The sequence below is a fragment of the Lissotriton vulgaris genome, chromosome 10 (assembly GCF_964263255.1).
Source record: "Lissotriton vulgaris chromosome 10, aLisVul1.2, whole genome shotgun sequence".
Classification (NCBI taxonomy): Eukaryota; Metazoa; Chordata; class Amphibia; order Caudata; family Salamandridae; genus Lissotriton; species Lissotriton vulgaris.
Window position 1 is genome coordinate 426,672,042 of NC_141698.1, and position 13,389 is coordinate 426,685,430.

The following is a 13,389-nucleotide window of genomic DNA, read 5'->3' on the forward strand; positions in this document are numbered from 1 at the left end:
GTGAGTGACTGGCTTGATACGTTGTCCACACAGCGTGATCAATCGGAACATTCTGGAGGTGCTGAAGGTGGCCCGTTGGAACAAGAATGAGGAGTGGTCACTGGTTTCCGGACAGTGTATAGAACTGGCAGCTGTTTTTAGATGACTTTTGTAATTGCAGTACTTATTGTGTTATACCCAGAGGTGGCGAGGGGGGTGGGACTCTCCCTCCTCCGGGTTTCTTCTTGTAGACTAGTTTAATATTAGGACGACAGGCACACTGCAAGTTGGGGTGGCTTTTGAGTCTAACGCAGGGGTGCAGGGTGGAGGGGTGTGTTTCGGGGATTTGTTGGGGGGTAGAGGGGGGGTTTGGGTGTGTTTCATTTTGTTTCAAGGCAACACATTATTTTGCATCTGGATCTGGGTGTTGTGTTCGCTGTGAGGGGGATTCTGCACTTACTACCGGGATGGGGGGTAGGGGGTTGAAATTATTGTGTTTGAATTTTAACGGGTTGGGGGATAGGATAAAACGAGAAGTAGTGTTGCAGCTATTGAGACGCCTCTCCCCTGACGTAGTTTTATTGCAAGAGACACATCTGATCGGAAACACATGCAATGCTATGAATCGGCGAGGATATCGTCTAATTGCATACTCTAGATTTTCTACGGGATTTAGGGGGGTGGGTATCCTAGTTAGGAGTTCCCTCCCCCTGGAGTTGGACGACATAATTCTTGACGATAGGGGACGCTATGCTGCGCTCACTGGTAGGTGGGAGGGGAAGACTATCTCATTGCTTTCTGTATATGTTCCACCTGGTCTGCAGACTACGACCTTTGCTGATTTGGGGAGAGTAATGTTGGGGCTCCCTGAGGGCATTCTGGTGATGGGTGGAGATTTCAATTCTGTCGTTTCCGGTAGGGAGGACCGCAGCCCCCCCAGAGACCTCACGAGATCACAGTCTTGGCTGAGTGGTTTTTTGGAGATGCTGGGACTGGTAGATTGTTGGAGGCTGCTGCATCTGGGACAGGCGCAATACACCTTTCACTCTGGTGCTCACAGTAGTCTCTCTAGGCTTGACTATGTCTTGATGCCAGCAGCACAGGCCTCTTCGGTTAGGGAAGTCAGACACCTGGCCAGGGGTATTTCGGATAACTCCCCGCTGTGGCTTTTGATGGACATGAAGATGGGTTCTGAGGGTCGAGTGGCTCTGATCAATCCTTGGCATCTCCGTAACCCCAAAACCCGGGCAGAGTTGGTTAAGTCTTTGGATCATTATTTTGCTGAAAATGTGGGGTCTGTGTCCTCTTCTGTTTCGCTATGGGAGGCTTTCAAGACGGTTATCCGTGGTCAGGCGCTATAGTTAATTACTGGCGCCAAGAAAAGCAAAAATGAGGCAGTGGTCCGCCTGGAGACCGAAATAGCTGAGCTGGAAGGGGATTTGGAGTTGGGTATCACTCATGATAAAGTGCATGTCCTCAGTCTCAAACGACTTGATTATAGGGCCCTGGTAACGGACGCTGCTAGAGCTATGAGTAGAGAGCAGCAGGGATGGCTGTATGATGTGGGAGACAAGGCTGGGAAGCTGATTGCTTGGTTGGACAGAAAGGAGAGGGCGAGTCGTGTGGTTCCTGTGATTGAGAGAGCTGATGGAGTGCTTGTGACTGACCCGGTTGAGATCGTGGAGTGTTTCGCTGAACATTTTTGAAATGTATATTCCCCAGTCTCCGATAGACCAGAGGAAGACTCGCATCTGCTGTTAAGGGACATTGCGTTGCCTCGCCTATCAGACCCAGATAGGGATCTGATGGACGCAGCATTTTCTGACGATGAGGTGGCAATTGCTATTCGCTCCGTCCGCTTGGGAAAAGCTATGGGCCCTAATGGTCTCCCCATCGAGCTTTATAAGCTGCGTCCGGACAAAATGGCGCTGTATCTTCGTGATATGTTCTTGGAATCGTGAGACATCGGTTCCCTTCCCCACGATCAGCGACTTGCGACCATCGTGGTTATTCACAAGGAGGGGAAACCGCGGGATCGCTGCACATCCTATAGGTCGATATCGCTCCTGAATGCAGAGCCCAATAACCCTTGCATGTGCCTATTCTGCGGAGACCCAAACATACATACTTACCGACCCCCGCATTCTGCTGTTGCCAATGGTGGGAAATAATGTCAGCCAACAATAACTGGTATTAGTAATTGTCGTTGTTGGCCGCAGTTTATTAATAACCAAAGACATATTAATAACACAAACTGGTTTCAAGCAATCTTTCCATTTTGCGAACAGTACTCATCAATCATAATTGGCATATTACACATTATGACACCATCTTGTGATAACAGGTGTCAGTCTTTTTGTGCCCTCCTTAGTTCGAAAATGGGGCTTGTACACAAACCAGTTTGTTGCCAGTCTATTGGTGCTCCAGTGGTTGGTTGCCCACGCCTTCTGCGTGTTGCGGAGGGGAGCTTTCCTGACGGGAGTTAGGTCCCCAGCTCGCTACCATTTGCGCCCTGCCGTCCGGCCGGGTCTGGGCCGCGAGTGCCGTCTCCTCCTGTTAGTCCCCTCCTTTATGCCGCCACGTCACCCTGCCGTGCGGCATTCAAAAGTGAGTGGCCATCCTCTTACACACCGCCCGCCGGTGTGTTTTCTTAGCCAACCAGTGTATGATTTCCGCCACGCCGCAGGGAGGCTCACGTCTCACTGCGGCTCCCCCCCTGCACCTGGTTCGTGGCTCCCACCTTTCTCCATATTTATTTATATATATATATTTTTTTTTTGTTGCAACCTGCGAGTGTCATTGCACCCCACAAGTTATCCCAGAACACCTTCATCCCCTTTTCGGAGAGGTGCACCCCGTCTTGCCCGTAGAGTTCCGGGCGGCCCGGGTGGATGAGGCCGTGCCGGATTGATTCCAGGCCATTGGCGAGGCAAAACTTGTGCATCGCGACATTTAATTTCCTCCTTGCGTTATCGACGGCCTTGTTGGAATCGGCACCTCTCCAATGCTTCCTGCTGATCATTTCGGACCAGACTATCGTTGTGGGTCCCAGCCACGCTGCTGTCTTGGTGAAGTCTTTTTGGATGGCCTGCCCGACTGCTTTTCGCCCTAGCCGGGTCAGGTCGTTGCCCCCAAGGTGGATGATCAGGACGTCGGGCAGCCAGGCCGAATCTGCCATGAGGCCGTCCAGCGTCGGCAGTAGCTGCTCCCATCTCATACCCGGCTGCCCTATCCAGCGGATGTACGTCGATTTGGGCCTGCTTATGCTGTGCCTCCCTTGCCGCCACCAAGACTCCATTCGGGACACGAATGAATGTCCCACCACCCAGACCAGCCGCGGGCGTACCCCTGTCGAGAGAAAGCATTCTGTTAGGTGGCCTTCTGCGCACCGTGTGTACTTACGAGGGGGCTATCACCCTGCCGTGCGGCATCCCAAAGTGACTACCTCCCCCTCTCCCCCCTCGGGGCTTTCTCTTTTTTTTTAATTTTTTTTTTTTATACGAGGTGAGGGCGTATGTACGACTTGTACGCCCTGGAGCGCCATCTGCCCACCGCCTGGATCCTGTCCTCTGGCATGCCATGCTGCGCTGCCGAGGTCGCTGCGCCGATCCTGAATGAGTGAGAGGCAAACAATGTCGCGCGATACCCGGCTTTACCAAGGCCATGGCGCATTATGGCTGTAAACTGGACCTTACTCAGGTTCCTTCCATCCTTATGTATAAAGAGGGGGCCCTCACCAGATGGTCGTGCCCCCATGTACCTAAATAGCCAGCATACCGCGCAGAGCCCAGCCTCTGGGATGCAATGGAGATGTATCGTCCACCCCCTCCTTGCCCTGTCCGTTTTGGACTGTCTCAGCGTTAATTCCACTGCCTTCGCCATTGGTTTAATGTCTCTTGCCTGCAGGCATTGCTGCGCTGGGCCCGACTTGCTGGGGGCTACTAATTCGCTGATTCGGAATGCTCCGAATAAAGCTGTGGTGAATGCCGCCCTAAATAGTAGCGATTTACAAAAAGGGGGTGGTGATGAACAGAGTGTCTGAGTTAAACAGAGCACTCTTACCCAGTCCAAAGATCAGGGCTTGATCCATCACCGTTATTTATCTCACTGCCCCATCCCAGCTCAGAACCTGGCTATATGCAAATCAGTCTGTCCCTGGCCCAGTGCATCATGGGAACAGGGCAGACTGAACTACCAAGCCAATTCTTCACCAGAAAGGAGACAAGCTACCGGGGACCGGTTTCTGGCATTTCAGCCTTCTTCGGCCCGGCTTGCTTGAATCCTGATGGAGCAGTGAGAAAGGGACTCATGTGTAAGAATTGGCTTTTGTAGTTTGGTTTGCCCTGTTCCCATCATGCACTGGGACAGGAACAGACTAATTTGCATACAGCCAGGTTCTGAAACTGGGATGGTGCAGTGAGCTAAAAAACGGTGTTGGATCTAGCCCTGATCTCTTGACTGGGTGAGAGCTTTCTGCTTAATTCAGAGACTCTGTCCCTCACCACCCCTTGTTGCCCTAAATAGTAGCAGCTCATATTTGTCTGATATTAAGCCTGTGAGGGCTCCCAGGAGCTGCCCCAGCTTGGCGAAATCGATGGGACGCCTGTTGTCCTTCTTTTTGCCTTCAACCCTTCTCCAGCCTTTTAGGGCCGTCTTTAAATAGGCCGAGGTAGCGGGGTCCTCGCCTGTATAAAGCCTGGCAAAATGGGCGATGGCGGACAAATGCGCCTGGGCCTACGATCTCGTTTTCTTCGACTTAAATGCCCATTGTACGAATTTCTCCACTGCTGTGCGAGTTTTCGCCCTGTCTTCCAGCGATTTTAGACCCCCAACTCTCATTACCGTGTTTGCGTATGTCCTGTATCTTCTGTTTGCCTCCGCGGTAAGTGATTGCCCTATTAGCCAGGATAAGTCTACTCCCCCCAGGTCCCAGAGGGACGGTGGAAAGGGGGTCATCTCCCTGTCCGCCCCGGCCACCAGTTCTCTGAACCGCTTCATTTGGGGCCGGGAAAGTGCATCTGCTGCCGAGTTCTCTGACCCTGGCATGTGGCGTGCCTTCAGCTCCAGATTCCCTTCCAGCTGTAATTTAATTAACCGCCGCATTAGCCTCAGCATGTCCGGGCATCTCGCTGCGCCTCTGTTAATGGCCTGCACTACTCCCATGTTATCTGACCACAGCGTGAATTTCAGGTTTTTTATTTTTTCTCTCCAGATGGTCAGTGCTACAATTATCGGGAACAGCTCGAGAAACGTGATGTTCCTAGTGAGCCCCTGCGCATGCCACTCCTCCGGCCACTGGCTGGCGCACCAACTGTTTCCCAGGACCGCGCCGAAACCCAGGCTTCCGGACGCGTCCGTGTAAAGAGCTATCTGTTCGGCCGTTACCCACCCCTCTCTCCAAATCCGCACCCCATTGAAATCTTGTAGGAACTCGTCCCACACCTGCAGGTCCTGTTTCACGCCTGCGCTCAATCTGATGTGGTGGTGTTTGTGGGTGACGCCGGCCGTTAGCCCTGTTAGGCGCCTCGAAAATACCCTGGCGGGCGGGATTACCCGAGCCGCGAAGTTAAGTCTACCTATCACTCCTTGGATCTCCCTCAGGGTGGCTTTCTTCCGACCCCGTAGCTTCGATACTTCCTCGCGAAATTCCTTTACTTTGTCTGAAGGCAGCCTGGCCGTTCCTGCTATAGAATCCAATTCTATGCCCAGGAACGTGAGCCTCGTGGTCGGGCTTGTCGTTTTTTCTTTTGCGAGGGGGACCCCCAGGGACCTGGCTAGCTCCTCGAAGGCTGCCAATGCGCTAGCGCAAACTGAGGAACCTGCCGGGCCTGTGAACAGGAAATCGTCTAGGTAGTGCAGTTTTCCACCCTCCTGGTGCTGGTCATGAAGCGCCCATTCTAAGAAAGTGGCGAACTGCTCAAAATATGCGCATGATATCGCGCAGCCCATGGGCATGGCTTTGTCAATAAACACCTCCTCGCCCCATTGGAAACCCAGCAGGTGGAAACTGGAGGGGTGGACCGGCAATAGGCGGAACGCTGATTCAATATCCGCTTTCGCCATGAGGGCTCCTATGCCTGCCGCCTTCACCAGCTCAATTGCGTCGTCGACTGATGCGTAGCCCACTGAGCAAGCTTCGGGGTCGATACCGTCGTTCACGGAGGAACCTTACGGAAACGAAAGGTGGTGTATCAGCCTGAATTGACCCTCTTCTTTCTTGGGAACCACGCCTAGCGGGGAGACGACTATGCCTTCTTGTACTTCCTTTGGGAGGGGGCCCTCAACTCTACCCAGGTTCAATTCTTTCTCTATCTTAGCGCTAACCACCTCGGGGTGTTGCCTTGCCGACTTCAAATTGCTCGCCCCCGCCGAGGGGAGCGGGCCCCGGAATGGAATAACAAAGCCTTGCTCGAAGCCCTCTACCAGTATCCTGGCATCTGTTCTGTTCGGATATTTGTTTGCCAATCTGCGCAGCCGTTGTGTAATAATGGGGGATATGGCCAACTGGCACTTACTAATGTCCAATGAAATACAAAACAAGGGGAGGTAGAGGCAGAGATCAGCCAGGTTCGCCCTCCACAGCAATACTTATTCAAAAAAAGATCTGAAAAATTCAGATCCAGAGAACCTGGCTAACTACTGGAACAAGACACCTTTAGGTCTGTTTCAGAAACAGGGAAAGAAAACTTTTTCTTTATAGTCCCCTCACTCACCGGAGTTTCCTCACGGTGACATGCTTCATCATTGGGGCTTCTCAACCCGCTACGGGTTGAGGCGTGCTGCGACTATCGCGGTTGCGAAGGAGCACTTTTTTATGAAGACTATGTGTCGTGTAATGTGAGAGAAAGGGGAAAATGAAGTGGAGTGAAAAATTAAAAATATCCTACTAGTGGGCTAAACTAACTTTATTCAGGCTCCTAGTGGATATATTAAAAATGGGGTGGTTTACTAGGTAAACCGGTTCTATTATGGAACACAGTGCCTAGTAAAAGTGTCAACTAGTTTCGAGCTGTACCCCACAGCTCTTCTTCAGGACTACAACAGGGTCCAGCCCTGTGAGTACCACTCCAAAACAACAACAAAAAGTGAAAGGTATGCCTATATTAATTTTGGAATATACATACTCTTTTCTTGCAATTCATTGGCATATCTGTGAAGAAAAAATACTTCCAATGTTAATGGTACAATATCCATTTACCCAGTGGTGTTATCAGAAATCAAGAGTGACATTTCATATTAAAATGGTGTCTCAATGAACTTCATAGTGATAGTGTATAAACACCTTCACCCATTTCACACACACACTTTCCAGAACCGAGTGGTCCCCTCATCTAAAGGAGCACCCTACGTGAATTATCTGTGACTAAACATTAAAATAAACAGCACACATGTGACCTGGTCTGTGGGTCCAACACATAACAAAACGGACAAAACAAACAAAAAGAGGGAAAATTCGTACTTTTTCATAGGTTTCACTGAACCTCATGGTCAATCGCGGGAAGGTCATATAACCCGTAATTACCTAGTAGATGGAATAATTAGAAACAGATATAGGTTCTAAAGTATTTAGGAATCGGAGCCACACGCGCTTACGAAAACGAGTGGTGATTGTAGCTTTTCTATTCCGATATCTAGGGTGGATCTTACTTGTTACAGGTTGCTGTCTCGGCGGTAAACCTACTCGGCTCCCCTTGAGACCGGCGATCGCTGTCTCATGCTAGGAGAAGTGTGTATTAAGCTTCCCCAACGCTCGTCTTGCTTCCGGTTATGGAGCTAGACCGCGTATGTAGTTCAAAGATGGCCGCTCGTTTGGGAACCGGACGGGGGCCATCTTTGAATTCTCGGGTATTATACCGGATTAGTATATAATTACATGGGCATCAAAAGGATATTGGAGATTAAACATACACAAAAAAATTTGTGGATATAGTAGAACTAGTTGTTAAAGCTAATACATATCGTGATCTTTTAACCTAAGATCAGGTGGCAGACAGATATTATTATCAATACTCGCAAATCTTAGTACCCATTACCTAGACTGGGGAGCATCACATACCATTATATATTAGGCTGGTCTATGTATGATATTGCTGGACTTAATTTTATTTTATTTTGCAATAGTGGGTACTCATACTTGAAACTGAGCAAGTGTTAGCTCAAGGAGCTTTGGTTGATTGAAGAGCAGATTAATACTGTTAAGTAGAGAATAATAATCAGAGGGGCTTAAGTTAATTCAGAGATCAGATTGAAAATGACCTATAACAAGATACTTAACATGATAATAAACAACGCATAAAGGAAACTTACAGGATTTTCAGGAGCTCATTGTTTGCAAACTCATACAGGTCTTAATCTCTGTTCCATTGATATTTATACAGGGTAAATTCTGCTACTAGTAAAAGTAGTTCTTTGAATTGTTTACCCTTATTTTGCCAGAAGGCCCCATGGAATGGTGTCATTAAGGCCAAGGGTGTCAGTTTTCAACTTGTACACCCAACGTTGTTCTTTGTTCAGGAGGCGCTGTTCCAAGTTATCCTGTCCATACAGTCTTTCAAGAATGACCCATTTCATATCGTTGGGCGTATGATTACATTCAATAAAATGGGATATCATTTTTGTTGTAATTCTCTTCCGTCTGATATTACTTCTGTGTTCAACTATCCTAGTGCTGGCTTTTCTCGTAGTCATTCCAATATAGTGCAATTGACAGTTGCAGGTTATCATATATACTACTCCAGAAGTATTACAATTCGTGAAGTCCTTCAATTCCCAAGTCATGTTGTTATTGAATGTTATTCTATTTGTGGCTTTTGTCAAATGACAGACGCTACAATCGCCACAAGGATAATGTCCTGTGGGCACTGTACTGATAGTTCTTTGTTTCGGGTTTCTGTTTTCTTCTTGTGGACGAGTATGGACTAGATGGTCTTTCAGATTTTTACTTCTTTTATGGCTGAACATCGGTTTCGGTATGTCCAGACTCCCACAGTTCAGGGTGCGCCAGTGTTTTCTGACGATATTTGTTACCATGTTAGAGGCAATATTGTAGGTAGTGATGCAAATTGGTCTTTTTTCACAGTTCTCTTTGGCGATTTTTGGCTCCAATAATGCTTCCCTGTTATTATTAGCAGCTCGTTTTTTTGCTTTTTTCACCAGATGTGCTGGGTATTGTCTGTCCAGTAGTTTTTTTGTGAGGTCATTAGCTTGTTGGTTGAAATCCTCTTTGGAACTACAATTACGTCTCAGTCTTAAGAACTGGCCAAAGGGTAAATTCTCTTTTAAATGTCTCGGATGAAAACTATCAAACACTAACAGGCAATTTCTTGCAGTTGGTTTAAAGTGCGTCGTAGTGTTGAGAGACAATCCATTAACCATGATGTTTAAATCCAGAAACACTCATTGTGACCTGCTCATAGTGTGAGTGAATTTGAGAAAAGGATCTTGTTGGTTTAGCCAAACCAAAAATTCTTGTGCCTCTATCTCCGTACCTTCCCAAATGAGAAGGACATCATCGATATACCTTTTCCAAAGGCTCACGTGATGTTTATGAGGGTTAGAATCCTTAAGGATTTTCCATTTTTCCAGGTGGTGAACGTATAACCCTGCTACGCTCGGCGCAAAAGTACTTCCCATGCTAGTGCCATGGGACTGTCGAAAGAGGGTGTCTTCGAAGCGAAAGAAATTTTCTGTTAAGGCCAAGCGGCAACATTCCAAGACGACATGGCGTGGTGTCTGATACTCCCAGTCTGCTTCAAATAAAACATCTTCCAATATCTGTAGGGTATCGGCATGGGGTAAGCTGGTATAAAGACTTTCCACGTCTAATCCAATCAGAATATTCTTTGTCGGGTCAAATGGAAGGTCTCTCAGTACTGTAAGGACCGATTTTGTGTCCTGTAGATAGGTCTCAGTGGCTTGAATCAGTGGTCTTAGGAAAGCATCGGCATACTTGGATAGAGGTTCCAATATTGATCCTATGCCCAATACTATCGGTCTGCCCGGGGGATGTGTTATGGATTTATGAATTTTTGGTGTCGTATAAAAGTAAGGGACTATTGGATTTTTGGTTTCCAAAAAGTCTGCTTCTTTTTTTGTTAGCCAGTTATTGGCGGTAGCTTCTTCTGTTAGATAGGCTATCTCCCTTCTGAGACGATTGGTAGGGTCTTCTGTGATTTTTACATAGTTCCTTTGGTCAGCTAAAAGGTCAAGACAGACTTGCCTGTAGGTGGTTGTATTCTGCAGCACTATCGCTCCACCCTTATCAGCTGTCTGTATTGTAATTTCCTTTGTGGATGACAGTTTCTTCAGAGCTTCATGTTCTGCTTTGCTCAGATTGTGGAAAACCTTAATAGTTTTGGGGTCAATTTCTGCAATTTCCTTCATAACAGCCTTTTCGAATGCTAAAACCTCCACTGGGAGGTTAGCACTTGGAGGGGTAAATGTAGACTTTTTATGAAGACCTGATGACTTACTAATGTCCACCAGTCCCCCCCTTCCCCCTGCGTTGGGGCTAACGCTTCTTGCTCTTTTCTCTCTTTTCCCTTTTCGATTCGTGTTTGGAACCTTTGCATGCAGCGGAAGCGTGCTTGCCCCCGCAGCTGGCGCATGCGTGTTGAAACTTACAAGAGGAGCCCCATGAGCAGTCCCCTGCCTCGTATCTCCAACAGATCGCCTTAGTTGCGGTTGGGGAGTACGATCTCCCGTTCGACCGCCTCTGATATGTACCACTCTTCCCCTTTTGGTATGAGCTCCGAAAGGGCTGGTCGCTTTTGCCCGCCCAGGCCCTAACCTCCTTAGCCGTAAGCATCTTGTGGATGAACCCCGAGACATCCTCCTCATTCCACTCCATTTCGGGGTGCCTCTGCATTTTTTATCTAAACCCTTTATCGTACTCTAACCAGGCATCCCCAGGGAACTGCCTCTGTGCTAGGTGGATGTTGGCCTCATAAAGCCACAAATCAGCAGCGCAATGGGGAAACCTTTCCACTATAATGCATGCCATGATTCTGAACGCATCTAGCCAATTGTCGAAAGTGCACTCCTTTCTGGCCCCACGCCTTTCTCTCCTGTCCTCCTCCTTCCTGTCGCACGTGGTTAGATCAAGCCCCTCTAGCTGTATTTACAGCAGCGAAAATATGTCTATGAATTCCTTGCGCCATATCCTCTCTTTTACCGCAAGAGGGATGAGACATGCCAAGCCGGTGGCTTTCGTAGTCAGGGACGCCGGACCAGGGGATGGCCTGATGTAATGATCGTTGACTACCCCGCTCGGAGGTGGGCTTCCCGAAACGGGGCCGTAACCCCACCCGGGTAGCGGGGAAATCTGTTCACCTTGGGCGGACAAGCTTACCTGCTCTTGCACTCTTGTTTGTCGGGCCCACCCCGGATTGACCATATGCCACGTGAGACCTGCCGCTTCCTCTGCGCGCTGCTCCCTAGGCCCTGCCACTCCTTGCCCTGTGCCATTAAGTAGCCCCGGCGCCAGTGATTTTAAACATTCCTTTACGATGTTGCTAATATGCTCACCCTTTTTTTTTTTGTTGGTCGTCTCGCCCTGGTCGCTGTCCTCCGGTCTCGACGGAAGAGGTTTCTGCCGTACTTTCCTCGGAGGATTCCTCTTGGATGTTCCCTTCATCGGCGTGTTTTTCAGCTTCTTGGGTGCGGAAGGCCCTGGTTCTTCGTCTGCCTGTTCCACCGGTCTGTTTTCTTTCCCTTTACCCAAGTGAGGGTGGAGCCAGTCGTCACCGTGGATGGCCGATAATTCACGGATCTTCATCAGTACCTCTGCCCTCTCGTCTGGCTGGCCTTCCGACATGTCGTGAGCGTCTGCGCACTTTTGTGTGGCTTCTTGGTTTTTCGTGTCTGCGTCAGGCCGTCGGCTGGGGCACAGCTAACTGCGTGTGCTTACCCCGGGCTCTGAGCTTGGTGCTGCTTTACCTGATATTCGCTTCGGGGGAGCTGGCACAGCGCGCCGTACTCCCCGAGGCGTCTTCGGCGACGATGACCTGTATCTTCCAACCGTGGCCTCGCCTTCTTCAGCTTCGTCCTTCGCCGCGTCGCCTCTTTTCCTTCAGTCGCTGTTGCTGTCGCGCCGTTCTCCCAGCTCCTCGAATGCGTTGTGCTTCTGCTGGGAGGGCGGCGTCGCTTAAATCCTCTTGAGCCCTCCATGCAGGCCTCAGATGAGTCCCCCTGATTGGGGGGTTCAAATAAAGCCAGATTGACCATTGGGCGCCCTTTGGGGGCGCTCAGGTCAACAGGTCACTTCCGGTCGGGTGGCTTGTGCGCACCCCGCTTCCGCTGGTTCCTGGGCGCATCAAGGCGCCCAGAACCAGTTTACCCCCGCTGGTGGCACCACGAGGGTTATGGCGCCGGCCTTCAAGCCTCCCCCACCCTTACGGGAGGGTGCGGCGGCCTCTGCAATAACCCTCGCAAAATTGTTGGCAAACCGGTTGATAAAGGTGATCAGTGATCTGATCCATCCGTATCAATCTGGTTTCATTCCACACCTTTACAGGTGGAACCAGCCAGGAATGCAGGCAAGCCAGCCTCAACAACTAAAATACTGAGTTCTGAAATTCACCATACTTGCATGTTTGCATTAACAATTAGAGTTTACATGCAGAACGCTCTGGCAGTTGTGACTCTGTGAATCAGGACTGGGAATACCTGTGTACCACTTGTGTATTTTGTGCAAAACCATTTATGAATCCCACCCATTGTGTGTACTAAAATTGAGTTCTGTCTCTGGTGCTTCATAACCACAGCTCTTCCACCTAAATATCAGTTGCAGAATTACGTCCTACAAAAATATTGACTCCAGGATGATATAGATTACCAACACACCAAGATGAGTAATTAGAATTAAGAGCAGATTTGATATTTTGACTACACATACTGAAGATGATGATGGTATTTGGAAGTTGGGACGGATTTACAAATCTTTTTCGCTGGGTTTACATCACAAAAGTGATGCAGACCAGTGTAAAACATTTTCTGTTGGATTTACTTTCCAGTGCAAAGCTTGTTTTGCTCTGGAAAGTTTCTTAAAAGTAACACAAATCAGGTCATTCTGCTGCTTCACCTTACTCTGTGTCGGTGGGGGGGTGCTACATGGATGGTACATGGGCATTCTTGTGCTACCACCCATGCTTTTTGAAGCAACACCTTATCTACTAACAATAGTGAATGTGGTGTTACTCCAAATATAACAGGCTTTAAAAACGAGAAATACTTGTATTTCTCCTTTCTTTTTCGACTTTACATGTGTACTGCACTGTACAGCACACATACAAAGTGGGAGAAGTTTTACAGTTTGTCCAGGCCAAGTCTTTTGTACTGTAAGGGTAGCCTTCCAGCACAAAACGTATGCTAGACTCATGCGTACACCATTGCACTATGGTGCAAAGGTGT